Source organism: Oncorhynchus nerka, linkage group LG3 (genome assembly GCF_034236695.1).
Source record: "Oncorhynchus nerka isolate Pitt River linkage group LG3, Oner_Uvic_2.0, whole genome shotgun sequence".
Lineage (NCBI taxonomy): Eukaryota > Metazoa > Chordata > Actinopteri > Salmoniformes > Salmonidae > Oncorhynchus > Oncorhynchus nerka.
In genome coordinates, this window is record NC_088398.1 from 2944831 (window position 1) to 2959267 (window position 14437).

General features: G+C 47.1%; 1 pseudogene; it reads left to right on the plus strand.

The window, feature by feature from the left end:
* The first annotated feature begins 11890 nt into the window (after positions 1-11890).
* The window catches only part of LOC115120492 (small conductance calcium-activated potassium channel protein 2-like), a 181472-nt pseudogene continuing 178925 nt past the window's right edge, over positions 11891-14437 (plus strand).

Sequence of the window (14437 nt, forward strand, 5' to 3'; positions counted from 1 at the left end):
GTGTGTTATAGATTCTACTGTTTTCAAAGAGGATGTTGTCTGGTGGATGGTTGATCTTCTTTACACAACACTGATGCAGTGAAATGAGTGCGGTGTGTTTACCAGTTATTCAGTCCCTCAGTGGGACTGTGAGGGCACGTTACATCAGTGTATGTCTTGTTTATATTCTCTGACAGCTGAGTATTGCCAGGCTAGGCCCAGGGAGCTGTGAGTCTGGCTGAACTGAATATTGCCAGGCTAGGCCCAGGGAGCTGTGAGTGACTAGAAGAGCTCTGGCTGAACTGAATGTTGTCAGGCTAGGCCCGGGGGAGCTGTGAGTCTGGCTGAACTGAATATTGCCAGGCTAGGCCCGGGGTGCTGTGAGTCTGGCTGAACTGAATATTGCCAGGCTAGGCCCGGGGAGCTGTGAGTCTGGCTGAACTGAATATTGCCAGGCTAGGCCCGGGGAGCTGTGAGTCTGGCTGAACTGAATATTGCCAGGCTAGGCCTGGGGAGCTGTGAGTCTGGCTGAACTGAATATTGCCAGGCTAGGCCCGGGATGCTGTGAGTCTGGCTGAACTGAATATTGCCGGGGTGCTGTGAGTCTGGCTGAACTGAATATTGCCAGGCTAGGCCCGGGGTGCTGTGAGTCTGGCTGAACTGAATATTGCCAGGCTAGGCCCGGGGTGCTGTGAGTCTGGCTGAACTGAATATTGCCAGGCTAGGCCCGGGGTGCTGTGAGTCTGGCTGAACTGAATATTGCCGGGGTGCTGTGAGTGGCTGAACTGAATATTGCCAGGCTAGGCCCGGGGTGCTGTGAGTCTGGCTGAACTGAATATTGCCGGGGTGCTGTGAGTGGCTGAACTGAATATTGCCAGGCTAGGCCCGGGGTGCTGTGAGTCTGGCTGAACTGAATATTGCCAGGCTAGTGACCAGAGCAGAGATGTCCTGTTTAAAATATAATCGTTCAAGTTTTGTTTCTCTGTAATACCACGAGCCACTTAGCAATTTTATGAAGTTGGCTTTAGCTCAGATAGGTTCCCAACCCCATAACTAGCTACTAAGAAGCCATTTCAGGCTGTTCAAGTTAGAGTAGCTGGTGTGTCTATTTAGCTGACATGCCTGCTGGCAAGATTGTTAGACTTTAGAAAAGCAAACAATTACTAAATGAACTGAGTAAGACATTCCTTTCAATCTTTTAGCAGAGATGCAGAGAAGCATACTTAGTTTCTTAAAAATAATAACCACCAGTCTGAAGGATACTGACTGGTCAAGAGGTATGATTAGATATGCAATTCTGTATATTTTTGTACATAGAATGAATCATGAGTATGGCTCTAGGTTGCAGGAAAAAGCTGTTTCAGGTGTATAAAAAATGATCCAACTTCCATACGCTGACCTAGCCCCCCTCCAGACCCCACCCCCCAGGCATCCTCAAGTACTTTGTGCCCCCTCAGATTTTGAAGGTGCTTTGATGCCCCTACAGAAAATATCTAAATGTTGTCAGGCCTGGGGAGCTGTGTGAACTGAATGTTGTCAGGTTAGGTCTGGGGAGCTGTGTGAACTGAATGTTGTCAGGCTAGGTCTGGGGAGCTGTGTGAACTGAATGTTGTCAGGTTAGGTCTGGGGAGCTGTGTGAACTGAATGTCAGGCTAGGTCTGGGAAACTGTGTGAACTGAATTGTCAGGCTAGGTCTGGGGAGCTGTGTGAACTGAATGTTGTCAGGCTAGGTCTGGGGAGTTGTGTGAACTGAATGTTGTCGGGCTAGGTCTGGGGAGCTCTGTGAACTGAATGTTGTCAGGCTAGGTCTGGGGAGCTGTGTGAACTGAATGTTGTCAGGCTAGGTCTGGGGAGCTGTGTGAACTGAATGTTGTCAGGCTAGGTCTGGGGAGCTGTGTGAACTGAATGTTGTCAGGCTAGGTCTGGGAAACTGTGAACTGAATTGTCAGGCTAGGTCTGGGGAGCTGTGTGAACTGAATGTTGTCAGGCTAGGTCTGGGGAGTTGTGTGAACTGAATGTTGTCGGGCTAGGTCTGGGAAGTTGTGTGAACTGAATGTTGTCAGGCTAGGTCTGGGGAGCTGTGTGAACTGAATTGTCAGGTTAGGACTGGGGAGCTGTGTGAACTGAATTGTCAGGTTAGGTCTGGGGAGCTGTGTGAACTGAATTGTCAGGTTAGGTCTGGGGAGTTGTGTGAACTGAATTGTCAGGTTAGGTCTGGGAAACTGTGTGAACTGAATTGTCAGGTTAGGTCTGGGGAACTGTGTGAACTGAATTGTCAGGTTAGGTCTGGGGAGCTGTGTGAACTTAATGTTGTCAGGCTAGGTCTGGGGAGCTGTGTGATCTGAATGTTGTCAGGCTAGGTCTGGGGAGCTGTGTGAACTGAATTGTCAGGTTAGGTCTGGGGAGTTGTGTGAACTGAATTGTCAGGTTAGGTCTGGGAAACTGTGTGAACTGAATTGTCAGGTTAGGTCTGGGGAACTGTGTGAACTGAATGTTGTCAGGCTAGGTCTGGGGAGCTGTGTGAACTGAATGTTGTCAGGCTAGGTCTGGGGAGCTGTGTGAACTTAATGTTGTCAGGTTAGGTCTGGGGAGCTGTGTGATCTGAATGTTGTCAGGCTAGGTCTGGGGAGCTGTGTGAACTGAATGTTGTCAGGCTAGGTCTGGGGAGCTGTGTGAACTGAATGTCAGGTCTGGGAAGCTGTGTGAACTGAATGTTGTCAGACTAGGTCTGGGGAAAGTCTGACCAGAAGAGAGATCTGCAGTGCCATCACTCACCACCAGATAGAGCCTTATCACTGACTGCAGGCCCAGGGTGTTTGTGTGTGTCAGTATGCATCAGTCCCAGGTGACCTGTTAGTCATGTTTAAGAACCTGTTAGAAACAGACAGAATCTGTGAAAGACTTGTCTTATGAGTACCTTGACAGTGTTTTCTGCGTTTTACATCAGTAAACCAGATTAAGCCGTGTTATGAAGCACTATTTGGTTTGATTTGAATTCATTACACATCTATTTTTCGCTTCCAATAACAATTATAAAAGTGCTCTGTTGGTGAGTCTGTCTGCTCTATCAAGCTGCTCTCTCTGTGTGTGTGTGTGTGTGTCTATCTGTTCACTTTGTCTGGTCACTGACGCTAGAACACCTACCTCGAAGCGCAGTATGAGAAAGAAAAAGCCTCTAGGACCTGAGCCCTAGGACCATGCCCCAGGACTACCTGACATGATGACTCCTTGCTGTCCCCAGTCCACCTGGCCATGCTGCTGCTCCAGTTTCAACTGGCCTGGGCCCTAGGACCATGTCCCAGGACTACCTGACATGATGACTCCTTGCTGTCCCCAGTCCACCTGGCCATGCTGCTGCTCCAGTTTCAACTGTTCTGCCTTACTATTATTCAACCATGCTGGTCATTTATGAAATTTGAACATACGTTCTGTTATAATCTCCACCCGGCACAGCCAGAAGAGGACTGGCCACCCCACATATGCTCTCTCTAATTCTCTCTTTCTTTCTCTCTCTCTCGGAGGACCTGAGCCCTAGGACCGTGCCCCAGGACTACCTGACATGATGACTCCTTGCTGTCCCCAGTCCACCTGACTGTGCTGCTGTCAGTTTCAACTGTTCTGCCTTATTATTATTCGACCATGCTGGTCATTTATGAACATTTGAACATCTTGGTCATGTTCTGTTATAATCTCTACCCGGCACAGCCAGAAGAGGACTGGCCACCCCACATAGCCTGGTTCCTCTCTAGGTTTCTTCCTAGGTTTTGGCCTTTCTAGGGAGTTTTTCCTAGCCACCGTGCTTTTACACCTGCATTGTTTGCTGTTTGGGGTTTTAGGCTGGGTTTCTGTACAGCACTTTGAGATATCAGCTGATGTACGAAGGGCTATATAAATAAATTTGATTTGATTTGATTTGATTTGATTTGATTTAGTGTGTGTGTGTGTGTGTTTCCTGACCTCCTGTGTCGAGCCTATGTGCGCTTGTTAACAAGTTATATATAATATACTTCTACCACAATCTCTTGACCTGTCAGTTGGATTTATTCTGTCAATCAGTCTCTCCAATCCAATCAGTCACCTTTGGAGGGGAGGAAGGCGTGACTAATGAGAGAGGGAGAGAGAGTGAAATACTAGTTCAGACTGAATGGCTTATCAATGTACTCAGATGGAAATAAATGAGAGAAGGGAATAAGGGAATACAAGAGGGAGAAGTAGACAGAAATGACCAGAAAGAATAGCAAACAATAAGAGAGGAGAAAAGTGTGTGTGGTAGTCATGGCTACAGTGGTGAAGAGCATGAGAGAGGGATCACTTTGTAGGAACAATGAGAGGATGAGAAAGTGTGTGTGTGTGTATGTGTGTGTAGATGAGAGAGAATCTGTCAGTGTCACTTAGCCGAAAGGTTGCAGACAGCTGACTAAGTAAGAATATGTAACACCCTTTCAGATACACACACACACACACTCCACCCCCGTGTACGCTCACACACTCTGCTCCTGTCTCACGCTGACACTGCAAAATACTAGTTAGCCTCTGAACTCCTCAAACACTTCCAAGTAGCATTAGTGACAGACACACTGACTCTTCTGATGTGACATCCCCAACAGATCATGGCAATGGCACCTCAACTTCAAAAAACCTCATACCCTGTTCAAAGGCACTTCAATCTTTTGTCTTGCCCTCTGAATGTCACACATACACAATCCATGTCTCAATTGTCTCAAGGTCTAAAAATCTTTTTTTAACCTGCCTCCCCCCCTTCATCTACACGGACAGAAGTGGATTTAACAAGTGACATCAATAAGGGATCATAGCTTTCACCTGGATTCACCTGGTCTGTATATGTCATGGAAAGAGCAGGTGTTTTGTATACTCAGTGTATATCGCTTACTTACTTTCTCTTGTTCTTATTTCTATTTCTCCTGTGTTTTTGTTCTACTTGAGTTTTTATTTATTTGTTATAGTACTACTGATATTGATTACTACACTGTTGGGAAAGACCAAGCAAGAAAGGCATTTCACTGTACTTTTCAACGGGACAATAAAAACTGCAAACACAGGCAGCACATGGTGAGGCTGCATCCTAGCTGCATTAGTGGGCTTGTGTCAGCAAGTAGCAAGAACAAACTGGACATAGAAAATATATTCAGCTGCTTTGGGAGAAATAATCCGTGTTTGTCATGTATTGTCATATTATGTCTTGTTCCTGTTCTTTCTCTTCACTCCGTCTCCCTCTGCTGGTCGTATTAGGTTACCTTCTCTTCCTCTCCTTCCCCCAGCTGTTCCTCATCTTCTCTAACTACCTCGTTCACCCTTTTCCCACCTGTTCCATTTTTCCCTCTGATTAGGTCTCTATTTCTCTCTCTGTTCCTGCTTCTGTCTTTGTCAGATTCTCGTTTGAGTTTCTCATGCCAGAACCAAACTATCGTCTCGTTTGCTTCACCCTTGTCCCGTCCTGTCGGAATCTGCCTGTTCATCTGATGCTACGTGTGATCAGGTACCTCTGTCCTCTACGACCCGCGCCTACCCAGAGAGACCAGCAGTCTGTCGCCGCTAACCCAGCTATTCTCCTCTGCTGCTAAGAAGGGGACTCTAACCAGCTATTCTCCTCTGCTGCTAAGAAGGGGACTCTAACCCAGCTATTCTCCTCTGCTGCTAAGAAGGGGACTCTAACCCAGCTATTCTCCTCTGCTGCTAGAAGGGACTCTAACCCAGCTATTCTCCTCTGCTGCTAAGAAGGGGACTCTAACCCAGCTATTCTCCTCTGCTGCTAAGAAGGGGACTCTAACCCAGCTATTCTCCTCTGCTGCTAAGAAGGGGACTCTAACACAGCTATTCTCCTCTGCTGCTAAGAAGGGGACTCTAACCCAGCTATTCTCTGCTCTGCTGCTAAGAAGGGACTCTAACCCAGCTATTCTCCTCTGCTGCTAAGAAGGGGACTCTAACCCAGCTATTCTCCTCTGCTGCTAAGAAGGGGACTCTAACCCAGCTATTCTCCTCTGCTGCTAAGAAGGGGACTCTAACCCAGCTATTCTCCTCTGCTGCTAAGAAGGGGACTCTAACCCAGCTATTCTCCTCTGCTGCTAAGAAGGGGACTCTAACCCAGCTATTCTCCTCTGCTGCTAAGAAGGGGACTCTAACCCAGCTATTCTCCTCTGCTGCTAAGAAGGGGACTCTAACCCAGCTATTCTCCTCTGCTGCTAAGAAGGGACTCTAACCCAGCTATTCTCCTCTGCTGCTAAGAAGGGGACTCTAACCCAGCTATTCTCCTCTGCTGCTAAGAAGGGGACTCTAACCCAGCTATTCTCCTCTGCTGCTAAGAAGGGGACTCTAACCCAGCTATTCTCCTCTGCTGCTAAGAAGGGGACTCTAACCCAGCTATTCTCCTCTGCTGCTAAGAAGGGGACTCTAACCCAGCTATTCTCCTCTGCTGCTAGAAGGGGACTCTAACCCAGCTATTCTCCTCTGCTGCTAAGAAGGGGACTCTAACCCAGCTATTCTCCTCAGCTGCTAAGAAGGGGACTCTAACCCAGCTATTCTCCTCAGCTGCTAAGAAGGGGACTCTTCTGTAAATATCAGAAGGACTTTATGATTCATTTGTCGCCCTCTCTGCGGGTTGTCTATTTTGCTATTCAATACATCTGAAGAGGATCTATGTCTTCCCTGTGTTTTGACATTAAAGGACTCTGTTTTTGTTAAACCGCTTTTGGGTCCTCACTCACCTGCATAACAGTGTTGCTTTATGATCAAAAACCTGGAAGAATAAAGAAACAGATACTCAAACAGGTGATGAGTCTGTTGACAACGTTTGGCAATAGAGAAGACTTCTATGACTGGCATAGTCACTGTATCAATTCATTCACTAAATCATTGGGAATTGGACTATATTCACTACTGACATACTGTCAAATAGCTGTGGCTGTGTCTCCCTGTTCACTGACGCTATGACACCTAGCTCAAAACGCAGTATGAGAATGGAAGGGCCTTTAGTGTGTGTGTGTGTGTGTTACACGTAGTGTCCTTTCATTAAAAGGCGAGATGTTCTGCACTGCTGTCTCCACTTAGATGGGAGCAGGAACACATTACGGAGAGCTCTCTCCCTCCATTCTCTCCCGCTCTCACTCATCCTTCACTATATTTTCCCTACCTCTATTTCTCTCTCTCTCCCTCTCTTTATATTTTCTCTATCATTCCACTGTCTCTGTTCTCCTCCTCCTCTCTCTCTCTGTTCTACTTGATTAGGCTATCAGATAGAGAACAGAACGCTGGGCTGTGGCTGTGGCTGTATCCATCTGCATACAGTGATTAGTATGAAGCCCTGGGTGAGCCCACACAGCTCTCAGGCCACTAATGCAATCACAACCATTAGGATATGATGGAAGCTGTGGAGCTCAGCTATTACTGACTGTCTGATGGACTGAGGCCCTGTCTAGTGCTTTATTGAGGAGGTCCTATACTTCACTTGCTCATCAGTTCACATTTGATCTGTGGCCATTTGCTCAGTGCCACTGTTTGTTCGTTGTGACGACTTAGTCAAAGGTGCTGGAACATGAACATGATCATTCAGGATTAGTTGTTAAGGCCTGTGACAAGATTAGAAGGAAGGAAAGAAAGAAGGGAGGATGCACTTGAATGGACCTTGTACAAACAACACTGTGTGTGTGTGTGTGTTTGGGGGGTACTAGTGCCTCTCATCACGCTTGTAAAGGTTAAGGGGACTATGAGAGATGGAGAGATTGGACGAATGAAAGAGACAGAGGGAGAGTGAACGAATGTGTGTGTGTTTTATGGCCGATCGGATCCATGGATGGGCTGATCTCTCTCTCCCTTCTGTCTATCTCCCCCTTTCTCTGTTTCGTAGCTAAATCCGTATGTAATTTGCTGTCCTTACAACACAACAACGCTGTGTTGCTTTGTACACGCTTTTATAGACAGAGAAGGGGGATAATGAATCTATATACTGTGGGGTTGGCATAGCAACTGCCTTTCCAACCATTATTGCTCTATGTGTTGTATTATTCCTGTCACATCTGTTTCACACCATGTCTGACATATGCTTCAGAGGTGTGGCTTAACCTTTCCAATACAAAGCACCCAAATCACTTTTTCTCAAGGTCTACACCAATCTCTCCATCTTTCTTACAGACCCCTAACCTCTATGGGGGGCATAGGTATCCCCCTCCATCTTTCTGTCTTTCCCAATTTCTCTCTTGATCACTCACCTCTCCCCACCTCTCTCTGGGCCAGCCCTCTCCTTCTGGGTCTGCCCTCTCCTTCTGGGCCTGCCCTCTCCTTCTGGGTCTGCCCTCTCCTTCTGGGCCTGCCCTCTCCTTCTGGGTCTGCCCTCTCCTTCTGGGCCTGCCCTCTCCTTCTGGGTCTGCCCTCTCCTTCTGGGCCTGCCCTCTCCTTCTGGGTCTGCCCTCTCCTTCTGGGCCTGCCCTCTCCTTCTGGGTCTGCCCTCTCCTTCTGTGCCTGCCCTCTCCTTCTGGGCCTGCCCTCTCCTTCTGGGTCTGCCCTCTCCTTCTGGGCCTGACCTCTCCTTCTGGGTCTGCCCTCTCCTTCTGGGCCTGCCCTCTCCTTCTGGGTCTGCCCTCTCCTTCTGTCTGCCCTCTCCTTCTGGGTCTGCCCTCTCCTTCTGGGTCTGCCCTCTCCTTCTGGGTCTGCCCTCTCCTTATGGGTCTGCCCTCTCCTTCTGGGTCTGCCCTCTCCTTCTGGGTCTGCCCTCTCCTTCTGGGTCTGCCCTCTCCTTCTGGGCCTGCCCTCTCCTTCTGGGTCTGCCCTCTCCTTCTGGGTCTGCCCTCTCCTTCTGGGTCTGCCCTCTCCCTCCGGGCCTGCCCTCTCCTTCCGGGCCTGCCCTCTCCTTCCGGGCCTGCCCTCTCCTTCCGGGTCTGCCCTCTCCTTCCGGGTCTGCCCTCTCCTTCTGGGTCTGCCCTCTCCTTCTGGGCCTGCCCTCTCCTTCTGGGCCTGCCCTTTCCCTCTGACCACTGATTGCCTCCGTCTAGTTTGTCTCTCTCTCTCTGTCTGGTAAAGTTGTATGGACAGCGGCGTCCCTTGACGTCACTGTCTTCTTCCTGGGATGTCTCTCTCTCCCCGTGACCCTTAACATTTTCCCGAGGCTTTTATTTTGGTTGCGCGATCGCTGGACCCGCCACTCTCCCACGGTGACCTGTCGCCCTGACCCCAGAGCATCCTCACTCCTCCACACTCCTGCACTTTCCCTCCTCCTCTTCCCCTCTCCTCTCTCTCTCTCTCTCTTTATCAAGCTGTGAATTCAGTGACATCTGCTCTCTTTCTCCATACCTCTCTGCCTGTCTACAAACAGCCATTTAATATTATCAGAACTGTTCAGTTCACTGTTAAGGTCTGGAAGTTTTGCCCCCATCGTCTCCATTACCATGACTACAGTCGGTCGGCGATGAGGCACTGGCTGTGATACAGGGAAGGAGAGTTGACATTTGGCAGGTGCCGTAATAATTTAGAAATCCGTTGGAATCGTACCCCAGACGACATGATGCGCTTTACTATCTGCAATATTCCCTAATCGCAAAGAAGATTATTAGGCTACAGGGAGAAAAGGTGCTGTCACATTTCATAATCTTCTCCTACACAACACAATTCCACGCGCGCGTTATTCCCTCATCCGGTTAGAGCGCATAGGCTTAATATTCTATTAAGAAAAGGCACAATATGGAAAACGCATGAGAGTGTGTATAGCCCCCTACACTGTGCATAATCATAGGCTCATGGTTGAAAATAAGATCATTACTTAGATAATATGCTATGACATCAAAAGTCCTAAGGCTGGTTGAGGTAGACTATGTGGAGGAAGAACTAGGCTGGAACACCATATACTATCCCATCAGCCTATAAGCATGGCTCAATCTAGTAACATTTATATTAGCGCGTATTGTTTTTGCATATAAATGGACCTGCAATCTGATGATAGGCTAGGAGGCTATAGCCCTATCATAAGCATCATGCACTATAGCCCTATCATAAGCATCATGCACTATAGCCCTATCATAAGCATCATGCACTATAGGCCTATCATAAGCATCATGCACTATAGCCCTATCATAAGCATCATGCACTATAGCCCTATCATAAGCATCATGCACTATAGCCCTATCATAAGCATCATGCACTATCATAAGCATCATGCACTATAGGCCTATCATAAGCATCATGCACTATAGCCCTATCATAAGTGTAACAGTATAACTTTAGACCGTCCCCTCGCCCATACCCGGGCGCGAACCAGATTAACAACAGTCACCCACGAAGCATCGTTACCCATCGCTCCACAAAAGCCGCGGCCCTTGCAGAGCAAGGGGAACTACTACTTCAAGGTATCAGAGCAAGTGACGTCACCGATTGAAACGCTATTTAGCTCGCACCGCTAACTAAGCTAGCCGTTTCACATCCGTTACATAAGCATCATGCACTATAGCCCTATCAAAAGTACTTATTACATTTGGAATGCTTAGCAGGACAGGAAAATGGTCCAATTTATGCACTTATCAAGAGAACATCCCTGGTCATCCCTACTGCCTCTGATCTGGCATACTCACTAAACACAAATGCGTCATATGTAAATTATGTCTGAGTGTTGGAGTGTGCTGCTGGCTATCAGTAAATAAAATGATGCTGCCTGGTTTGCTTAATATAAAGAATTTGAAATTATTTGTACTTTTACTTTTTGTATATTTTAGCAATTGCATTTACTTTGATACTACTTAAGTATATTTAAAACCGAATACTTTTAGACTTTTACTCAAGTAGATTTTTATTGAGTAATTTTCTATGAAGATTTCTTTACTTTACCTCAAGAATGACAATTGGGTAATTTTTCCACCACTGGCTATCAGATAGGTGGGCTAACAGCCGCTCCTCGGTCAAACTCTGATTGGGAATAGGCCTATTATTACGCGTCTCTAAGTCTCCGGTGTCGCTCTGCAAACTCAGCACCTTCATTTCTCTCATCCTGATTGCGATGTCTTATATCGGACTGACCACGGACAATTTACCCCACGAGAAGGTAGACTCCAGTTGCCTAAGTGACCACAATCAGAGACCACAGGATATTTACCGGATGCGGCCGGCAGCCTCATCCGCCAGCCCACTTAGCAGAGGCGCACCTCTCTGTATCTCCCACTCTCTTGACTATTGAGCTCTCTTTGAATGAATTGTTGTCGAGCAATGACCCGTTTTCCAGCATTCAATTAGGCCTATCTTAATTTGACAGCGTTAGTTGACATTAGCTTAAAGGTCGAAAAGACTATTGGTTTTCACCTGTAGCTGTCTAATTCTGCCCGTCAAAATAAGACTTGTCTATTGTTCTTGTCTGTGTATGTCTTTGTTTATTGTTATATATTATATATATATATATATATATATATATATATATATATATATATATATAACAATAAACAAAGACATACACAGACAAGAACATATATATATATATATATATTAGAAAATAAAACTTGTTTTTGTAAAAAAAAAACACACAAAAAACGTGTTCACCTATGCTCGAGCTGCTGAATAATAAATACAATAAATCAGTTGTGTGTTGGCAACTCCCAAGAACGAATTAATTCCGCACGCTGTCCGAGAGGATGTAGGCTATGTAACACAGTTTCCCGGAGAACTGTGATTAAATGTAACAGTTGCATTACATAAGCTAGTAGTAATATTAGCCTATGTGATCATGATCCATACTAGCGTAATATAATTTATATTAGATATGTTATTATGGGGTTCAACGGGAAAGAACGTATGGATGGCGTGATAAAAATGTGTTTGTAGTTTTTCTTGTCTTCATAATTACCCAGTGACTGTCCAATGAGAATTACAGGGAGGGGAGGCAGAGAGCGAGAGCAAGCGAGAGAGAATGAAGTTGAGAGAAACATATTCGGAGAGACAGTGTGAGCGATAGAATGAGTGAGTGAGGTAAAGGAAGAGTTGCATAGTAAATCATATTTGTCATTTATAGGCTACCTTTTTTTTAGCATAGCGTGTTTGCATGTAGATGTCGAGTAGTCTAGCGATTCAGTTATTTTATATGGTGAGAATACTGACGGAGATTTTCATATCAACAGTAGGTTCATAATATAATCATGAAAGATTATTCAGTTCTTTCATTTTAAGGACATTTGAAATAATCGATATTCGTGATATCAATTAATTGATCCATGGACTGACGGAGATAAAGACTGGTTGATTTTACAACGGCGAACTGAGGGAAGGAATCATCGAGCACAGAGGGAAGGAAGGGAACCAGTGAATTATTTGGGAGAAATCTAAGCGCTCCGTCTCCTGTGAGGACCTGTCGCTGGTCTCTCACCTAGAAGAAGGGGAGCAAAAGATGATGGAATGGCCGTGACAACATGAAAAAGAAAAAGTGTGGGGGTCTATTTTCATCCAGCCACTGATTCAACACGACTGACCTGGGGACAGAGAAGGGGAAGAGAAGGTAGGAGGAGGAAGAGAGAGAGAGAGGGGGTTTTGGGGAGAGAAAGACAAAGAATGCATGGTGTCTGGGTGTGAGATAATCTGTGAGATTTTAGGAAGGTAGTTTAAGAATGAATAAAAGTGAATTGAAAGATCCTTGCCATGTAAGCTATAGGATACATATAAACACAGATTTGACAGAAGCATGCATTCTAGGGGACCAGTATTCAACTGTGCTCAATAAAGTCAATACTTTGAACATAATCATTTTTCACTATAATGATCGGATTTGCCTTGTACACGTCCAGATAATTTGCTATAGTCTATCCTATCTGAACTTCTCATCCATCATGTGCTCCCTCTCTTCCACGCCTCCCTTCCTCCATCTCTCTCTTCCTTCCTCTCTCCATTGTTTCATAATTAAACCCCATCTCTCTTCTAATTCTAATGTTTCTTCTGTACTTCTCTTTCCATTTTTCTCTCTCCTTTTCTTCCCTCTGTCTCTCCGTTAGGTAGAGAGCAGCCTGTCGCCCTCCGGCCCCCACCATGGAGCCCCCTCCCTCTCTGAGCTTGACTCTCCTGGGAGGCAGTGAGGACGAGGACCCGCGGTTCCCCTCCCTCTGAGTGGAATCTCCCACTCCTCCATGACCGGCAACTACCCGGGATCAAACCACTCCAACCACAGGGGGGGATCCAGCCTGGACCGGCTGAATGGGTCCCCCACTACACCTAACATGCCCAAGGCCTCCCTCCCCAAACTGCCTCTGTCCTCAGTGGGGGGTCAACCCCTGCCCCCCCTCCCCAATGCCCTTCACCCCACCAGCACCCCTCTGTCCTCGTGCCTGGGTTCCCAGCACAGCCTGAGTGGAGACAACTCCCCAGTCTACAACGCCCTCTTTTACTCCTCACACTCCCCTTCCATGGAGAGAGAGAGGGACAGGGATAGAGAGAGGGACAGGGATAGAGAGAGGGGATGTAAGCACCGCCAGGCCAGCCCGCTGGTCCATCGGAGAGACAGCAACCCTTTCACAGAGATCGCCATGAGCTCCTGTAAATACACAGGCGGCGTGATGAAACCTCTCAGTCGCCTCAGCGCCTCCAGGCGCAACCTCATCGAATCAGACAGCGGCAGCGACACCAAAGAGGGCGGGGCAGCACCTGTTACCGGCACAACTGCCATTGGAGGGCGGGACCGGGACAGAGAGGCTCCACCCACTTCCTCATCCTTGCCATCCTCCAATCAACCAACCCAGAATCCTCCAGAGATAGTGATCTCATCAAAAGAGGACTCGCCATACGCGAGGGGTTATGATATCACCGACTCATCCTCCAATCAGATGTCAATATACCATCAGAACCACGCCTTGGTGGGGAGTAGGGGAGGTTTAAGCAGTGTAGGGGGCACAGGAGGGGGGGTAGGGGGGAGCAGGCAGGGAGGTGTAGGAGGTGTTGGGGCTGTAGGCCCGAGGGGGAGCTGCGCCAAGGCTTCCAGTTCTAAACGTAAGAACCAGAACATTGGTTATAAACTGGGCCACCGGAGGGCGCTGTTCGAAAAGAGGAAGAGGCTGAGCGACTACGCACTCATCTTTGGAATGTTTGGCATCGTCGTCATGGTGATCGAGACAGAGCTGTCCTGGGGCGTTTACAACAAGGTGAGCCGAAGGGGAGGGGTTCATCTGACCCAATGGGTGTGTCCACTGTCATGGTGCTGTAGGCTCAAAAACGGTTGTCCAATAACTTGTCCAGTTAGAATAATGATTTCTGTTTTCCATTTCAGAACGTTTTCTCATTTGTATCTGCTGAACTTGATGGGAAAAATGGTTGGCTTTGGGGGCTGTGTGATTGATGGGGTAGTGGGCAGTAGTAGTGTTATGGTCAGTATTTGGTAGGGTAGTGGGTGGGGCTAGTGTTTAAAAAAAAAATTTTTTTTTACCTTTATTTAACTAGGCAAGTCAGTTATGAACAAATTCTTATTTTCAATGACAGCCTAGGAACAGTGGGTTAA